This window comes from Squalius cephalus (assembly GCF_949319135.1).
Source record: "Squalius cephalus genome assembly, chromosome: 19".
NCBI classification, from domain to species: Eukaryota; Metazoa; Chordata; class Actinopteri; order Cypriniformes; family Leuciscidae; genus Squalius; species Squalius cephalus.
The window spans coordinates 31101706-31120625 of record NC_137140.1 but is presented as its reverse complement, the minus strand read 5'-3'; the positions used below and the strand labels follow the sequence as shown (position 1 = coordinate 31120625).

The following is an 18920-nucleotide window of genomic DNA, read 5'->3' as shown; positions in this document are numbered from 1 at the left end:
ACATGACTTTATACCATATCTAAACCAAAAGGACACAACTGTGAGATGATCCCTGCTGTATCAGAGCACAGTCTTATTTCACACATCATAAAACTTCATTATTTAAGTATGTCCTTGCAATAGCGCGAGTCTGTGAGCTCCAGGGTTTTTCATTGACAGTCTCACCTGTTCACTCTTAAGGAATATGAAATATTTAATAAATCTTTAGTATTGCCATAACTCGCAAGACAGCAGGGGGTTGTTTTTCAAAGCAACTAGATGCTGAAAACACTTTGATCTGCTAAGATAGGAGTGTTTGAAAGAAGCTAAACTAGAACAGCTTTGTAGTCTGTGCCTATACTGTTCTACTTCAACTAGAAAGATCCACGGATTCTACACATCCAAGACGCATTTGAAGGTCATTTACATAATATTAAATTAGTCTGGCATTTCGCAACAGCGCATCACCCACAATTAGTGACATCATGCATTCGGACAAACACTCAGTTTTAAGGTAAAAGTTTACTCACCCTCATGCTGTTCCAAATACATGATTGTCTAGCTTCTGTGGAAAACAAAAGAAGATATGTTGCGATTTGTTTTGAATGTCAATGTGGTCCACTGTCGTTTCAGGCCTCACCAAAATCAGTTCTGTGGTAGATTTTTAATAGGCTAGATAAAATAGTGAACTGTATATTAAACTAACCATGTTTCTAACATCTAACGTTACTTCTCTTTTTAGGCCTAACATGATAACACTTTGAAACACAATGTACTAAAACATTCTGTCCTGTGTTTTTGGATGTTGTATTTTTGCCATACCCCTTTGACTTTGGTTGTGTGAGTGTATAAATAACACATTGGGGAATTGAAACTAGACAGATGACTAAATTTGAACCTTGTGATTAACAATGAAGTAATCATTAATACAAAGTTTGCTTTACCTGGTAACAGAAGGGTTTGTCTATGAAAACCAATCAAATTGTGGGGAAATTATGTAATGCAGTATGACATTTTTGCCATACCTCCTTATTCTATTAGTGGAGCGGCTAAGTGCTTATGTTTAGCAGAATCGTTCAGTTTATGATACAAGCGTGACAATTGGCATGAGCAGTCTCCATGGGTCACTTGACAAGAAAATTGTCAGAGCCACTTGAAATTTCAAGATGGTGGCCATTTTTCAAGATGGCCGACACCTTAGTGGAGCAATTAGGCTTAAGAAATCATTTAGTTGGTGATACAAGCATGAAAATTGCCATGAGCCTAATTGCTCCACTAAGGTGGTGGCCATCTTGAAAAATGGCCACCATCTTGAAATTTCAAGTAGCTGTGGGTGGCTTATTGTCTAGTGACCATCAGAGACTGCTCATGCCAATTTTCATGTTTGTATCACCAAATAAACCACTATATCACTTAACTGCTCCACTAAGGTGTCGGCCATCTTGAAAAATGGCTGCCATCTTGAAATTTCAAGTAGCTGTGGGTGGCTTATTGTCTAGTGACCATCAGAGACTGCTCAAGGCAATTTTTTATGATTGTATCACCAAATAAACCACTATATCACTTAACTGCTCCACTAAGGTGTCGGCCATCTTGAAAAATGAAAAATCTTGAAATTTGACCCATGGAGACTGCTCATGCCAATTTTCACGCTTGTATCATAAACTGAACGATTATATCACTTAGCCGCTCCACTAAATAAAAACTGTTGTATTCTTTCAGTTGGTGGGATTCTCAATGGAATTTGTCTGAGATGCTCCGGCCTTGCTTCTTCTTGGGGGAGATTCTCTGAGAACTGCTCGGGAAGATCTCCTGGCCGTGATTAAAGCATTTGAATGACATTTGCTGAAGTCTGTTTGTCAATTATTCCTGCGAAGTAAGCTAGTTACGGGAACAGGTATTAGTACCCAGCCGCCGTCGATGTGTAGACGCGCTAGAGTATAAATATTATAGGCCCAGGTAGGCTTAGGTCAGATGAGATAGGACTTAGTTAGGTTTAGGGAAAAATCTACGACAGTTCTTTCTTCAAAATATGCAGGTTTGAAATAACACGAGGGTCAATAAATTATGACAATTTTCTAATTTCAATGATCAAATGAACCCTTTAAATATTTTCTGCATTTCTTATATTTAAGAAATATGAGGAAATATTTTTCAAACCATATAAATCCTCTTTGAAATAACTGTCTGGTCCCTGTTTTTGATTACACTGGTCTACCATCACAAAGCATTTTGATGAAATTGCTATTTCATGTACTGGAGTCTTTTCAGAGCTGACCTTTTCTCTCTCGAAACTTATTTCATATTAGCCCTGCGTTCAATAACACTCACACTGAGAACAGTGTTGTTATTGTTAACTAAAACTATATAAAAAAAGTGAAATAAAGCTTAAATAAAATAAAAATTAGATGCAAAACTTAATATTAACTGAAAAAAGGTGCAATAATATTATTAAAACTGAAATAAATTAAAGCTAAAATAGCATTTTTATCAAGTTTTGCAATGTAGTGTTGTCAAACATATAGATTTTCGATACTGAAATATCTGAAATGCTTCCAATACTCATTTCCATATAATAGATACACGATACCAGCTGCGCTTTCTCTCTCTCTCATCTCTCTGACAGCGAGTTACACATGAACCTGCCTCATTCACTCATTCCTCACTCACTCACTCACTCACTCACTCTTTTCAATTGCTCTGGATGAAAATTGTTGATGTTTCAGGGCTTGAATTTTGGCATGGAATTGCGCATATTGCGCATAATTTTACTCATTCCCGCAGATTTTGTAAAGCTACCTCTCAGTACTAAATTGAGTTATTTTTCGCTGCTATTGTGCGTAAACAGTCAAATACACACACAATAATGTCAAAATGAGTATTCATGTATCTAACAGTCAATTAGTTTTTAAGTGAACGTTTAACAGTTTGAGAAAGAAAACGCATGTGTAACAGTATAATGGATCCGAATAAACCTGCTGCCAAATTATGAGATAATATTACAAATATCTATATGCCAATATTTCCCACGGTACCTATGTCAAAATTGTGGCCAATGAAAATGCTGAGTGGCTAACTTCGGGAAAACCACTAGCCACAGTGGTGAGCAATAAAGTTAATGACACAAATGACCAAAGCACATACAAAACTACTAAAGCTTAAATTAAAAAATATAAGTTACTCAAAAACTGCTGAAAAAGAGCTATTAACAAATAATTCCATTGGGGAAAAAAGAATCAATGAAAAAAATAAAATAATAATACATAATACAAGAAAGGAATTGTCATATGTAGGCCTATTTCCTAAAAAAAAAATTGCTCAATTACTTAAATCTAAAACAACAATTTTCCAAAACTGCAAAAACGAAACAAAATTTTGAATAGAATTCATAAAAATGAATATAATATAATATAATATAATATAATATAATATAAAATAATATAATTTTGTGCAATATTTAAAGACAAACTATACAGTATAAAGCTTCAGTTATTTTTTTCTTCTTGTGTTTTGTGATCCGTGCTTGAATAGAGTCAACAAGAGTAAATTTGCGACAACAACTGTAAAATGTGTTTATCAATGATTTACAGTCATTAGCATCTACCCTTCGCCCCTCGCTGCTGTCTGCCTCAAATGAATTGCAGGCACAGACAACGATGACTTGATGAAACAAATCATCCTGAATCCCAGCGCATGCTAATGGAGGAAGGCTGGCATGCTAATCACTTACCTCATTAGCCTGTGTAACGGGATAATACAGGGCAAACTAGTCAAATGAGGCTTCCTTTGTCACCACCGTAACACAGCGATTTTTGTACGGGTGATAAATCGTTGGCTAGTGAGCTTTCTCATTCTTACTGGAGAGGCAAGCAGACGTGCATTCTGGGAAGTGACATGTTGCAGGTAAAAACTCGCTGCTAATTCTTGAAGTAATCCCTCTTTATAATCTTAAGGAGAAGAAATCACATTAAAGGGATTGCGTCACTTATACAAGATTTCCACCACGTCTGCACGACAAAGGTGTCTGAGCCGTGCCATTTTCTATTATACTGCCTGCAGGGTAAATAAGACACCCAGGACTCTTATACTGGGATGATGGGAACAAAAAAAAAAAAAAAAAAAAATCGTATGCAACTCCTCTTTCAGGTTTCATGTTTTTGACAAAAGCATTTGGTACGAGATAAATCTGTAGCTGTCAACTTAACACATGCTGAAACTTAACACATATTTTACCAAGTTTTCAGTAATTGTAAACAGATTTACAACCTGGCCTGGTTGTCTATCCTCTCATTTTACACTTGCAATTCTTTCTTTATCTTCCCAGTTCTCAAAGCATCTGCTGAGTTTTCTTTCACGCAGGCAGCATTGGGTAAAAAAATCACATTTATGGATGGCACAGCATCTAATGTAATATGAGCACTTAATTATGAACTTGAGGGGAGTTGTCAGTTTTCTTTGTGAAAAGCTGCTCAGACACACTCATACTTGTTCGGGGGTTTTGGAGAGCAGAGGAAGTGCTTCTAATAGGATTTGTGATCGATGTTTGAGTCAGACAGGCTTGATGAGGTTAGCAGGGTTAAAACAAGAGAAAATAAAAAAAAATAAAAAAATGTTTTGGCATGAGAGAGAGAGAGAGAGAGAGAGAGGGGAGAGGGGAGAGGGGAGAGGGGGTGGGGGTGGGGGGTGGCAAAAGAAACAATGAAAAAAAATGTCCAAAAACAGCAGCAAAGCATGTTTACAATAATGCATACTTGCATACATTTGCTCATTTTCTCTGGCCTCTTAAATTTGCACCTACAGTAAATGTAAAAATGTGCAATAACAAAAAAAAATAAAAAAAATAAAATCAAATAATATTAATACTGAATATATATAATAATGTATTGTTACCATAATATATTTTTACGTTATTTATATTAAATGCACAAACATTTAATAAATATAAATAAATAAATAAATAAATAGCATTAAGGTCACATATTTAACAGTACACACAACATCAATGCTAAACAAGTGTTTTTCTATTAATGAGGTAATCTATTTACCATATATATGAAAAAAAAAAAAAAACAGTAAAATAAAATAAAATAAAAACACTGTCTGTTAATGGTGAGGTCTATTTAGAATATGGATGACCCAACTACAAGGCAATATAATAGGCCATAAAAAAAATATTAGCTCACTGCAGAAATCCACAATTAAACTGTAAAAGTGTTTACTCTGCACCAAAATATACTGAAAACTCAACTTGCATATTTTTTGTCCAATTAAACGCTCTAGAATAGTAATATCCCTCCCCCTAATACCATCTGCCTCTGACTAGCAAGGCCACAGATGTGTTGTAAACTTTAACTTTCTATTTCAATAAGTTGAGCTATAGGATATTTCAGTCTTGAACAATGCAAAGCCAACTGTCCCCATTACGAGTGTTGTTAATTCTTTGGCCATCCCACATAAATCCATTAATCCGTTTTTACTGTCCCATTGCTTCTTATCTCAACCTGTGTGGTGAGCCTACCAGATCCTTCCCCAGGTTTTCCAGCTCGTACGCTTCCAGGGGAAGGCCGCAAAGACAGTTCAGTTATGAAACATGGTAAACGTAGAAATGAAGTGTTGTGTTTGCAGAACGAGTGCTATATCCACATATATTGCCCTTTAAATCTCTTCCTGAAGTGCAGAATGCAGAATGCCTGCACTTTGCCCGTGTGGTCAAGCAAGAATGAGTCTGTGTATATGTCATACTGTATGTGCACCTGGGACTAATCAATTCTGCTGCTACGGACAGATTCGCCCTTGTGTTTCAAATCGCAAACTCTCGGGACTCTCAAAAGTACAAGTCGGGTGGAAAAGAGTGCCGTCACTGTCTGTGTCATAACTCACAGTGGCCATTTGAATGCCTGGAGTCTAGTTCAGGCAGATGGTATTTAACTACAGTGAGATTAGCAGGCCTTACAGCCATCTGTGAGCAAACCATGTACCTGTGATCAATGAAGAGAGAGCTGTGAGAGAAAGAGGAAGAGATTTAAAGAGCAAGATATGGGGATATAGCACTCGTTCTGCAAACACAGCTGGCAATTAACACTTCAATTCCATGTTTACCATGTTTCGTAACTGGCCAAGACGCACTGTGATTTATCTACACCTACATGAAAGGAAGTGCGATACAAATAAGCTCGGATGCGAGCGTCGAGAACAGAGCTCTAACATAAATATGTTGGTTTGTCACCCGTGCTGCCTTCAAGTCATGCTCATATATTTATAAGCTGAATTGATAACACTTTACAATAAGGTTCACTAGTTAACATTCGACCTTAGTTAAAATGAACTAAGAATGAACAATACTTCCACAGCATTTATTAATATTAGTTAATATTAATTTCTAAATTTACTAATACATTATTAAAATCAAAGGTTGTATTTGTTAACATCAGTTGATGCACTGTGAACTAACATGAACAAACAATGAACAGCTGTATTTTTATTAACTAACATTGACAAAGATTAATACATATACTGTAACAAATGTATTGCTCATTGTTAGTTTGTTAGTTAATACATGTTAACTAATGTTAACTAATGAACCTTATTGTAAAGTGTCATCCATGAACTTCTATGAACGGTGACTCTATGTTGAAATGTTCAACAGGAAACTCTGGCTTTTCTTTGAGCCCAGACTTTCCGACATGGAGGCTTCACGGCGTGCTAAATATAACTGACGGTAAGTTGGCTATAGTCATTAGTGCTAAAGCCTTCTTCAAGTTTTAAAAATAGAATAAACACCCAGAAAAAGTTTGAGTCTAAAAATCTTATGCACATACAGTATGTTGCTTTTTATTAGTTAAATATTATTATTTTATTATTATTTATTATATATATTTTGCACTAAAAATGTTGGCACTAAAAACCAGTCTAACCAATCCATTTTGTTCAGACAAAAAAATAAAAAAATAAACACTTGTTAACTTGAAATAACTGTAATTACAGCATCTGAACTGAGTCTGAAGTTCTCTGGTCTTTTGGCTTCTGGCAAAAGATTTCATTGCAGCTTAGAGAGACACATAGATAGGAACTTGGAGAGACACATATATAGGAACTTAGAGAGACACATAGATAGGAACTTAGAGAGACACATATATAGAAACTTAGAGAGACACATATATAGGAACTTAGAGAGACATATATATATAGGAACTTAGAGAGACACATATATAGGAACTTAGAGAGACATATATATATAGGAACTTAGAGAGACACATATATAGGAATTTAGAGAGACACATAGAAAGGAATTTAGAGAGCCACATATAGGAACTTAGAGAGACATAGATAGGAACTTAGAGAGACACATAGTGTCCAGCCACAGTTTTTTTTTTTTTTTTTTTAAGTGATGTCTAAAATATACCAAAACTTTTGACTGGCATTTTATACAATCACTCTAAAAAAATCAAAATAAACTATATTACTAAAAACATCTAATATATATATACTAAATATATATAGTTTTTAATATATAAATAAAATTATATATACTTTTTTAATATACATTTTTTTATATCAATAATTTTTACAGAATTGCCTCGAAAGTACAAATATTTCACCAATCACGCATTTCTCACACCAAGGAACGAATGCCAAAATCTTTCAGTGACTAATGACTTAATTTGGTCTGTTCCTTACACAAAGCTATCGCATGACTTCAGATGCTTTCATGTCATATGGACCAGTTTAATACTTTTGTTTTTTTTCTCTTTTGAAGTTTGACAGTCTTAATCCTCAGCCAGGATTTTCTGCACAAAATTCATTTTTTTTTGTGTTTGACGGAATAAAACGTGCTTGGATATGACATGCGAGGGACTAAACAATGGCAAAATGTTCATATTTGAGTGAACTACCCCCTTAATTGTTGGTCTACATGACAATATGTCAGACTGAATCTCTTTGGCTGTTGCATCATGTCTCGCTGTTCAGTGACAAAGACGGTTTGTCAAGTTATAAACTGTTTAACATTTAAAAATGCATCTCAAAACCCTACAGACACTTTCATTCAGTTGCAGTGTCTAGTCTGTCTGTCTGTCTGTCTCTGTCTATCTATCTATCTATCTATCTATCTATCTATCTATCTATCTATCTATCTATCTATCTATCTATCTATCTATCTATCTATCTATCTATCAAAAACCATTCTCTAGAATGCGTGCTAAAAAGTGCATACATTAAAAAGCATATTAAATCAACAGTTTGATCAAATACAATTATTAGGTACAAATGTATTTTTATAAGTAGACTGAGCATAAATTGAACCACATTCAACACATTAAGACGCAGAGAGAGGCTGCTCCAGAAAAGTGCCCTTAACCAAGTTAACAGTAAATGACGGCAGACTAATGATTTGAGTGCTCTATTTAATTGAATTCAGGAATATTAATTGCACGACGGCCTCGCTCTAATCTGTTGGTCCTGGTAGATTTGAGCCTCAGATTCACCTCTATATGTGACCATATGGCAGCCACCGTTGGAATCTGCCGAGGTTTGCGACCTAACACATATGAGTGCGCCCGTAACATCTGCTCTGATACAGCGCCACGAGATGCTAAAAATGAACAACAGACTGACATAATCCACACATAAACAAATAAATAAGTTTCTTCATCCAGGATCGATGTCAAAGTCTGGTTTGTTTGGACGATGTGAACGCTGTTTCCGAACACCTGGTGTAAAATCATAGCCTGGCTCTGCCCTCCTGCGTACTTCCGCTCAATTTTATTTCCCTTCAGTACTACGTCTGGGATTGTGGTGTATTCTTTGGTTTTCTCCGATCATTTTTTTACCGGTCCAATCAGCGAACAGAGGGAGTGGCTGAGAACGATGACGTTGAGGTTGTGCACTAGTTTGAGTATAGGGTTACGTCACGACCAAACGTTAGCGATTGGTTATGGCAGATCCAGAGTGACTCTGGGCAGATCCAATAGTTTTAAACTTCAACAGAGTACCCGCCTACAAGGAAGTTAACGCTTGTCAATGGAGAGAGGCCAGACTCTCTGTACAAATGAAATGTACGAGAGTCTGGTAGAACCAGGCTAGTAAAATCACCCTTAAAGGACTCAAAATATCTTCCCCAATCCAAAAAAAAGACTAGTTTAAAACAAACTGAGCTACAAAAATGTCTCATTCCAAAATACTCCAATTTCTACTGTCAGAAACCAGAAACACTAGCATATATGACCACCTATTTACACATCAACAAGGGCTGTTCAGTGTTCAGCAACTTGGCCTGCACAGTCATATGAGGTAAAAACAAAGATGTTGGTCTAAACAAAATATGAGAAAGTTTGCCAAGCGATGTTTGCTGTGTGTAGCATCTGCATAACCTTACTAAGGATTCCAACATAAAGACAGAGTGGCTCAGTATTGTTTTTAACAAGGTCCCTAAATTAGCAATTCAAATGAGTCTGTGCACTGTTTAAAACTGAAGAGGCCTGACAATTATGGCATTTCTGTGTAATGAACCTCATGTTCATATACTGCACTGGGACATTTCATGGAAAACAGGAGTTCCCTTGCTCTAAGAAAATAGTTGAAATACTATGCACGCACAACGCTGTTTCTTGTCAGTCTGCCTTGAATCTTTATAGAAACTCCAATGCAAAAATGGGTCATTCACAACAAGCTACGGTTATGTTCAGAACTATCAGCACATTAACGTCCGACTAATTTACATACTGTATCAACTATAAGCTTAACACCACTCTGACTCAACTGACACAAAAACAAACACCCATTTAACAGAGGTCATTTCCATTATCTTAAAGGTATAATAGCAAAACACCCTGGTTATTTATAAAGGACAAAACAAGTTCATTCTTGTCATAATATTTTTTTTTCTGAACAAATCTATCAAACTTGCAATGAAATGTGTTATAACTTTGGCACCACTTTTGAATTTAATGTGAAATGCTATTCACAACCCATTTTATTTGAGTGAAACAAGTGAAAAAAAAAGAAGGAAAAAGTAGGGCTGAACATGAAAAATATGCACAGATGAATTATTAACAATCATACCTGGATCATAGTGCTGCACAATTAATCATTATTGATCGATTCAAACACCCAAGCGATCTCATTCCTACATGACAATGATGTGGCTATGTCTATTAAACCTTAAACCAAAATCACACCGGAACATTCAAATCTGAGAGAGAGAGATAGAGTGAGAGAGAGAGAGAGAGAGAGAGAGAGAGAGAGAGAGAGAGAGAGAGAGAGAGAGAGAGAGAGAGAGAGAGAGAGAGAAATAATACAAATATTCAAATTATATTTCAGATACAAACACTGATGTCTACGGAAGTGATCAAAATAGAGCAAATCCTTTTGAAAGTAACTTGGCACTTCAAATAATGATTGTATCGATTACATCGTTACGTCACTAGGTGGCGACAAGTGACTTAAAAATGTAAATCATTGAATTATTCATTCAAGAGATTTGTTCAAAAACGCTGATTCATCCCGTAATGAAACAAGCATTTCTGAGTGAATCATTGATATTCAAACTGATATTTTTTAAACAATTCCTTCGAATCAATTCAACATTTTAAATAGACTGCAGCAATGAACATTTAGTCAGATCCTCTAGAATATTTTGTTTAGTTGCCTCTTGTCTGTTCAGAATCGTGCGAGAATTGTGATCTCTATTTGAAAGAGAGAGAGAAAAAAGTGATTCTCACATTATCCAGAATCGTGCAGCTCTACTGGATCATGCATTAACAAGAAAACGGGGAAAGTTTGGATTTTTTTCTTTTTTTTTTTGTGTAAAACTAAATTATGGTGCAAGAAACCTTATTAACATTAAGAATATGCTCGTAAAATGTAAAACAGAAGCACATAAAGAAAAGCACATTTGAAATAACAAAGCCAAGAGTTGTTCATTTAACGGGTTAACTTATTTAAAAGTTTGTATTTTCACAAGCAAAATTCTCTAAGTCAAAGAACTACATTGATTTTAGCTCAAGCAAAATGACTTTGGATGGGGTTCTCCAAAGGCCCATCCAAACCTGTTTTTCTCTACCAAAATCTAAAGTTTATCACAACAAATAGTTCATAGTTTATTACAACAAAACCAGTCTGAGATCAGTTGCAAGAAGCCAACAGCAGGGTACGGGACGCTCTGGAGGTGAACTTCTTTAGCAAAACAGAGCCGCAGGGAAGGAGGGAGGCGAAGAGTAATTGGAGCCTTGTGGAGGATAGTTTTCAGACTGTTGGCTTCAAGGCCACAGAAAATGATAAATGAATAAAAGAGGATGTTGATAAGGGCTTTGGAAATAGTTTTCTGAGGCTGAGATAAGGCTCATATTCGATGGAATTATCTTAGGGCTGGTCTGGTACAGTTTGTTCAGGTGACGCATTGCAGACATTAATTCAATCGTTTCTCGCTCTTTCTCTCCTCCCTCGGTTGCGGCATCAAAGTCTGAGCAAAACAATGAACCCTTAGAGCTTCTAGACTCCTTAAGCAATAGCACTGCTGTTTCAGCAAATATATTTTGTTTTGGACACAAATTTGCTTTCGGAAGATCAAACAAGGGTAGATCTATTCATAGTCACAAAGTGCAAGTGTGAGAATTCAAAATTCCACTCCAAATGGTTTGTGCAGCCCAGGTTTCTACCATACTATTCAAACTATACACAATATCAAAAAAGAAAGTCAATCAGTAACCCTCATGTATTCAGAATGCAAAACGACTTTCTTTTTTTTTGTGAAACACAAAGTGAGATGTTAATAAGCAGGATATCCATGCTACTCGTTTCCATACAATGAAAATAAATGGCGATCACAGTGTTCCTCATAGCAAGCTATTGTGTGAAATATAGTGCATAAATCATACGCATTGTTTTTTTTTTTTTTGTTAACAGTTAACAGCTACTGTTACTTTTTACCTTTTAAGAGCTAGCCTAGAAATCTAGACACACCCTAGCGGCAGCAAAATGTAATTTGCAGCCAGGGTAGTCTAGCAACTCTCCGTTGACTTTCGGAGCTGTAAAAACCTAAATTGGGTCAGGCCAATCACATCGTGTATAGAGTAGGCGGGGCGGGCTTAACAAAATGACGGCAGAGTTGCGACGGTTCCCTGCTACTTGAAAACAAAGAACTGCTGCTGCTGGAGAACAGTCTTTCGAATCGGCTTTGGCCGTGACTCTGGAGGACTTGGAATTACGTTTTTCTTTGAGAAAAGAGCAAAGAACGGCACTTAAGTCATTCTTAAAAAAGGAAGATGTGTTTGTAGTTTTGCCGGCCAGATTCAAAAGTTAAATCTATCAACTAGCTCCGCTGTTGGGAAAACGCTCTGGTTGGTTGAAGCGCTGTCCTATTGCGTGCAGAGTGAATTTGAAAGACAGCCGTTTATCCCGCCCCTCGGATTGAGCCGTGTCTATGGTGAGTTGCCAGACCTAACATCTTGATGTAGGTAAGGCTTGCCAGGCTACTTGAAAGCATATGTTCCCTTTTCACTTTCATAATAAAAGAGATCAGCATGACATTAGCAAAAAGTTCTCTATTTTTGTTTCACAGAAGAAAGAAAGTGCTGGTTTCTAAGAGCATGATGACGTTGAATCTATGGTGACTGATTTTTTTTTTTTACTTTTGGATGAACTATTCCCTTAACACGTTAAATTTCACTTGTTACCTAATTTGATATTTTCCATTCAACCATCTCCCTGAATAGAATAACAGTAAAGGCTAAGATTAAGAATAACATTGTGTTCCATTAAATCCATTAAGTCTTCTGTGGAACATTCCTACTTTATAACACTTACCATGATAGCTGAACATATAATTGCAAACACTATACATTTATTGTTTTATTATTTGAAACAAACAAATAATGTCTTGCTTGAAAAGAGTCTTTATTTAAAATAAATGCATCTTTGCTTCTAATGCAATGATACATTTTAAATGTGTGCACATACTTTTTGGCAAATATAGACTAACTGCTAAAAACAAAACAAAACAAAAAAACATAATAATTGTGATTATTTTTTTAATCTATCAACGAAAAAAAAAAAAAAAAGTATTTTCCCCACAATCATGCCATCAGATTCACCATAGCAAAAAGATGAATAGACAACAAGCTCTGAATCTTGACCTATAGATGCCCCCAGGCAACATCCATTCCCCTAACCTTCTGCAGTCAGACATATTTTATGGGCAGCACTGGAGAACTTGGAAAAACAACCTGAAACAAATTCGCCCTAGTGTCACTTTCCCAAGTCATAAACTAGCATTGAATTCTATGGACTGCATCAAGCCTCATTCTGCTTTCCACAAAGGAAGGCAGATTCATAAAATACCTTGAATCCCACTCAATATGCCATATGAAGGAAATAATAATGTAGTGACTGTATAGTTTTCATGTAAGACCATTTAGATTTCTTTGAAAGTGTTTTAATAGACACTTGCTTTGGCTGTTAATGAATGGGTATTTCTTCACTATTTTGCCCAGTACTAGGCTATGGAAAAACAACATTTACTGTATGTCCTGATTTCATTTAGCGCTTATTTTCTCTTTTTATGAATCTGGATAAAATGTTTTAGAGTGAAACAAACCAGCTGCAAAATATCGCAAAACATATCCAATCAACTACTCACTGAGGTTTGTGCTGATGTTTTCCATCCAAAATGATGACATCCTTTCCTGGAGGATGATATAATTAGGAAAAAAATAAAACTATTCCTATCAATTTATTCACACACATGTTATTTTTAAGTAGCATGATTATAAATGATAATTGCAGCATGTCAACAATGTCTAAAACCCTTTGATGAATAAACATTTGCCCAAAAAGACACCTGTTGTCGAGAGCCTGCTGACATGAACCTTTCATAACAGTCCAACCTGTGCTCTGACCCTCATTAAAGCCTCAGGACTAGACTTAGATATTTCACAAACCATTCCAAGGCCATGTGTTTGGTTTTAATACTGGAAGAAAAAGAAAACCAATCAAACTCTAGTGTCCGTCTACAGAGAAATTGCCAATCATTTGTTCCGCCATCTTTTGTACACTACATAAAAACGTCCAAATAGAGTTTGATGGGAAAAAAAAATGCAAAAATTTTGAGAGTGGAGGGGGACCGATTCAATTACGTCATTTGCAGTGCTTCATGGGAGTGGGCGGAGCTAAAGAGCTCTTTTGGCAAGGTTTGCTTGTTTCAATTTTCTGATTGGTGGATTTTTTTTTTTTTTTTGTACAGTATCATGGGTAATGTAGTTTTTCACCACGAATAATGTAGAATTCCCTCACAAATTCACCACGGTAATTTTAAAAAATAAGTTGAAATAATGTGGGGCTGACGTCTTCAACAGAAGCAAACACTATTGATTAACAACCTCGTAGCTCACAGTACGGCTGTCTATAAAGGTTTATAAGTTATTAAAAATCAGTTTCCGTATGGAGAAAATGATTGGAGTTTTTACTTCCGGAACCCAACTGTTGCACTTTATTTGACTTCTAAAAATATATATTTAAAAAAAACATCTAAATGCTCTAAACTAAACTGCAAAACGTGTAAGTGCTTGAGTGCATGTCTAGACTCCGGCGGTGGTTATGTTGTTTTCTTGTTTTCTTCACCTCTGAACGTTTACTACTGGGAAAGGATAAATGCAAAGTTCAGTAAACTTCTCACTTCATGCGGAGTCTTACAGGCTCAGGTGATTTTTTTCCTCAGTATTGCTACCTTTTATTTTGTGGAATATAATAACAGAAAAATCGTAGAGTATAAACACCTCTTAGTGCCTCCAAGGTGTGTAAATTTGTGAATGTGGTCAAGCCAACAAAAACACATAAAATAATAACTAATTCAACTGTGATCTCTAGAAATTGTATGAATTATTAATTATTGGTATGAATTATTTAGCAGTATTCCTTTTTGTTGACACCACTGAAGACAAATTATAATCTCCGAAGGAAAAAAAAAAATCTGTCAAAATAATTTCTTCATGCCTTAAAATAGCTTGAATGGAACTACATCCTCGTCTACAAATCAATGTATCTGAATTTTAATGCATTTTATGTATCGCTCTCTACAATGTCGGAAACATAACGGTAATTGATATGATTAGCCTTTGGCTTTAATACATTATTAAACAGCTAATGTGTTTCTAATGTTACACAAACCATGTTCAGACAGCTGCCTTAAAAATCAGCATCCGTAATCATATAAAGCCCTGCCCACACGTTGACAGGATTGGTTTGTTTGTGACAGTAGGAACCAGGGGCAGTAATGGTGTTGACTTGTGAATTTGCACATGATTTGTCTTAAAGCACATTAAAAACACCACATAGACATATAAACAACATTAAAAACTTGATTTTCACCAGAGGGGGTCTGTGTATTATTTGAGCTGTAAAGCTTAAATCGTCATTTTAGGATTTTAGGCTTTGTCATAGCAACACATTTTGTATATAAGTTTACATCCAGTTTGTTGCCATGACAAAGAAACATCAAAACCAGTCAAATTAATGTTAAAAACAGTTTTACAAACAGCTTTACAGCTCAAACTAAACACAATTGAAGCTTTTATAAAACTATAAGCTTCACATTTATAATTTATTTATATTCATTTCTAAATGCTCCAATTGTTAAACTGTAAAATGACAGTTAAAATGTGACCCTGGATCACAAAACCAGTCACAAGTCGCACGGGTATATTTGTGGCAATAGCCAACAATACATTGTATGGGTCAAAATTATCGATTTTTCTGCCAAAAATTAGGATATTAAGTAAAGATCATGTTCCATGAAGATATTTTGTAAATTGCCAAACGTAAATATATAAAATATATTTAAATGGAACATAAAGGCGATTTTCTCAACATGTAGATTTTTTTGCACCCACAGATTCCAGATTTTCAATTGTTGTATCTCAAATATTGTCCTATCCTAACAAACCATACATCAATTGGAAGCTTATTTATTCAGCTTTCAGAATTTCGAAAAATGTACCCATGTGACTGGTTTTGTGGTCCAGGGTCACAAATGATTATTAACAGATTTACAGCTCAAACAATAGTTAACAAAATCATTTAAAATAAGTGGTTTTATAAGACTAAAAGCTTCACATTTCAGGTTTGAAATGCTTCAAAAATTACTTAATTTACTTCCATTTTAAGTGCTTCACTGTAACATACATTTCTGCTTTAAAAAAAAAAAAAAAAAAAAAAAAATGTAATTCATATTGCACTCTGAATCCAGATGTACTAAAACCCCCTGCCATGGATTCAAAATGGCAGACAAAGAGACTCAAGATCATGAGCACTTTGTCGGCATGCGTTCTAGGAACAGAACACCACATGGGAGTCTTGAGCACTTCCATAATTATACCCTATCCATAATAAAATACCCTGTAATCATTCCTTGAGTTGATTCAGAGTCTGTCTCTGTTTGCAAACAACAATATAATCTGTATGCTAAACACATCACACACATGTGCGACAGAGCCACACCTGTGCAATGTATTTTGAAGAGAAAACATCTGTTGTTACCTCTGGGCCGTTTGTTTTAGACAATGCAACTAACATGCATTTGGCTTGTACAATCATTCAACTCATTCATCATGAGTCGTGATTACACTGGTGGCCTTATGCATCACATGGCAGATGCCAAATATCGAATGGTTTGGAATGCATGGTGGAATCCTGTGTGAATGGCATCCAAGGATCTAAATCCATTTGACACTAAAGTTTTGTTTGTTCGCCATGTACCAAAGCGTCTCATGAAGTCAAGTGCGTGGAAACTTTGAAAATATACAGTGAAAGTGACGTCTTTTCCGCCTGTTTATAATAATAAAAAGCTGCTTCTAGTAGGCCTACTAATGATAATAATAGCACTAGATGCAAACATACTGTGATTTAGACCGAAAAAATATGAAGAGAGACCTGTCCACAGGTTTCATCCATGTGAAAATTCATTGACATTTCACTTGCAAATGCATAAAGTCTGTTGCTGATATGAATATGCATGAGGGTAGCACATGCCGAAAATAAAGGCACTTAAATATCAATAGCACTGGAGGTCTCTGGAAGTGATGTTATAATTAGCTTTTAACGAAGATGCAAGTGTCTGCCGGCATTTGAGGCATAAAGGAATTGAGGATTACTGAATAGAGTTGCATTCTTGTGCGGTAGACTTCATTAAACCAACCACAGAGCATGAAGAGGACTTATCGGAAAAGACGTTTTTTTTCTCACATCCTTCATGAATAAAGAAAGACGTTTTGCTTCTGGAAACATAAAATCCTAATCAGCCTCAACATTTGGACCCATGTGACAGTAAAACAAAAGAAAACACCCACTCTACACAGTAAGCATAAAATAAGACGGACATAAAGTGGCTCGACTTGAGAATTTGCATCTAAATCTAAATCATCTTACCTCACTCCCAAAGAAACAGTCATGCAGATATTTTTCATAGCCTGGTTCATAGTGACCACAGCTGCCGAACTCCAAAAAAGGATAAAAACAATACATTTCCACAAATGTTTTAAAGAGATAGTTCACACAAAATGACAATTCTGCCATTACTTACGTTCCAAACACATAATACTTTGGTTAATCTTCAAAAGACAAATGAAGATCTTTTTAATGAAACCTGTTCCTCCATTGAAAGTTCAGGTAACCAAAACTTAGAAGATCCAAAAAGGCATTGTAAAATGAATCCATATAAATCGAGTGGTATAAGTCTTTAAACAAAGTCTTTTCAAAGAGATATGATCGCTTTATATGATGAGGGAATGTTCATTTTTGGGTGAAAAATTTAGCTAAAAAAATCCTGAAATGAGTCTGTGTAACTCGTAACCACTCTGAACTTAATCCAAAGTGTTTTATCATCCTTTATGTTAGAACCTCACTTCATTTCTCTCATCTCCACAGGAGGAGTTCAGAATAGAATATGTCAAGAGGTGAAAAACAATAGCTGGCCTTTTGCACTTCCTCTTATCATCATCACAGAATAAAAACGTCCGTATAATTTAATGAAAGTCCTTTTTGGCCTGTGCAGTGCATTACCTCGTATTCTGGCTGACACAATCTTGGAAAATCACAATTTGCCTTCAAAACATCCTGATCGCCCTGCTAGAGCGGAGGAAATTCAATAGCAAATCTAATAGAGTCTTTTTTTAAGCCAGCCAACTTGAATACACATTTATCAGAGTGTGTGTGTGTGTGTGTGTGTGTGTGTGTGTGTGTGCGTGTGAGTGTGAGAGAGAGTGAGAGAGAGAGAGAGAGTCAGGTTTTGCCTACATTATGAGGACCAATTGTCCCCACGAGTATACACAAAACCGTCCCCTTCCTTCAAAAAAAAAAAAAAAAACAATAAAAAAATAATACAGGTGCTGGTCATATACTGTAATTAGAATATCATCAAAAAGTTTATTTATTTCAGTAATTCCGTTAAAAAAGTGAAACTTATATTATATTAACTATATTATATAGACTCATTACATGCAAAGTGAGATATCTCAAGCCTTTATTTGTTATAATTTTGATGATTATGGCTTACAGCTTGTGAAAACCACAAAATCAAAATCTCAGAAAATTAGAATATTACATGAAATCACACAGTAATTACACAGTAATCCCATGGTCATTGAACCAGGTTTTGGTTCTTTTGGCAGTGTGGGCAGGTGCAAATCCTGCTGGAAAATGAAGGAAGCATGAAGTGCTCTGAAAATGTCCTGGTAGACGGCTGCGTTGACTCTGGATTTAATAAAGCACAGTGGACCAAAGTCCTCTTTTCTGATGAGAGCAAATTTTGCATCTCATTTGGAAACCAAGGTCCCAGAGTCTGGAGGAAGAATGGAGAGGCACACAATCCAAGATGCTTGAAGTCCAGTGTGAAGTTTCCACAGTCTGTGTTGGTTTGGGGAGCCATGTCATCGGCTGGTGTTGGTCCACTGTGC

General features: G+C 35.8%; 1 protein-coding gene across 2 annotated transcripts in view; it reads right to left on the bottom strand.

The window, feature by feature from the left end:
• Nucleotides 1–18920, bottom strand: part of LOC307147017 (cadherin-18) — a 168556-nt gene that overhangs the window by 135073 nt on the left and 14563 nt on the right. The window contains exons 1-2 of one of the 2 annotated variants that reach the window (XM_079851462.1): nucleotides 3710–3884; nucleotides 510–544 (exon numbers count right to left, since the gene is read on the bottom strand). The exons of the other annotated variant lie outside the window; for it this stretch is intronic. The gene's annotated coding sequence lies outside the window, so the exon portion shown is untranslated. Of the gene's footprint in view, nucleotides 1–509; nucleotides 545–3709; nucleotides 3885–18920 lie in introns of those variants that run through there. 2 annotated transcript variants of the gene reach the window in all.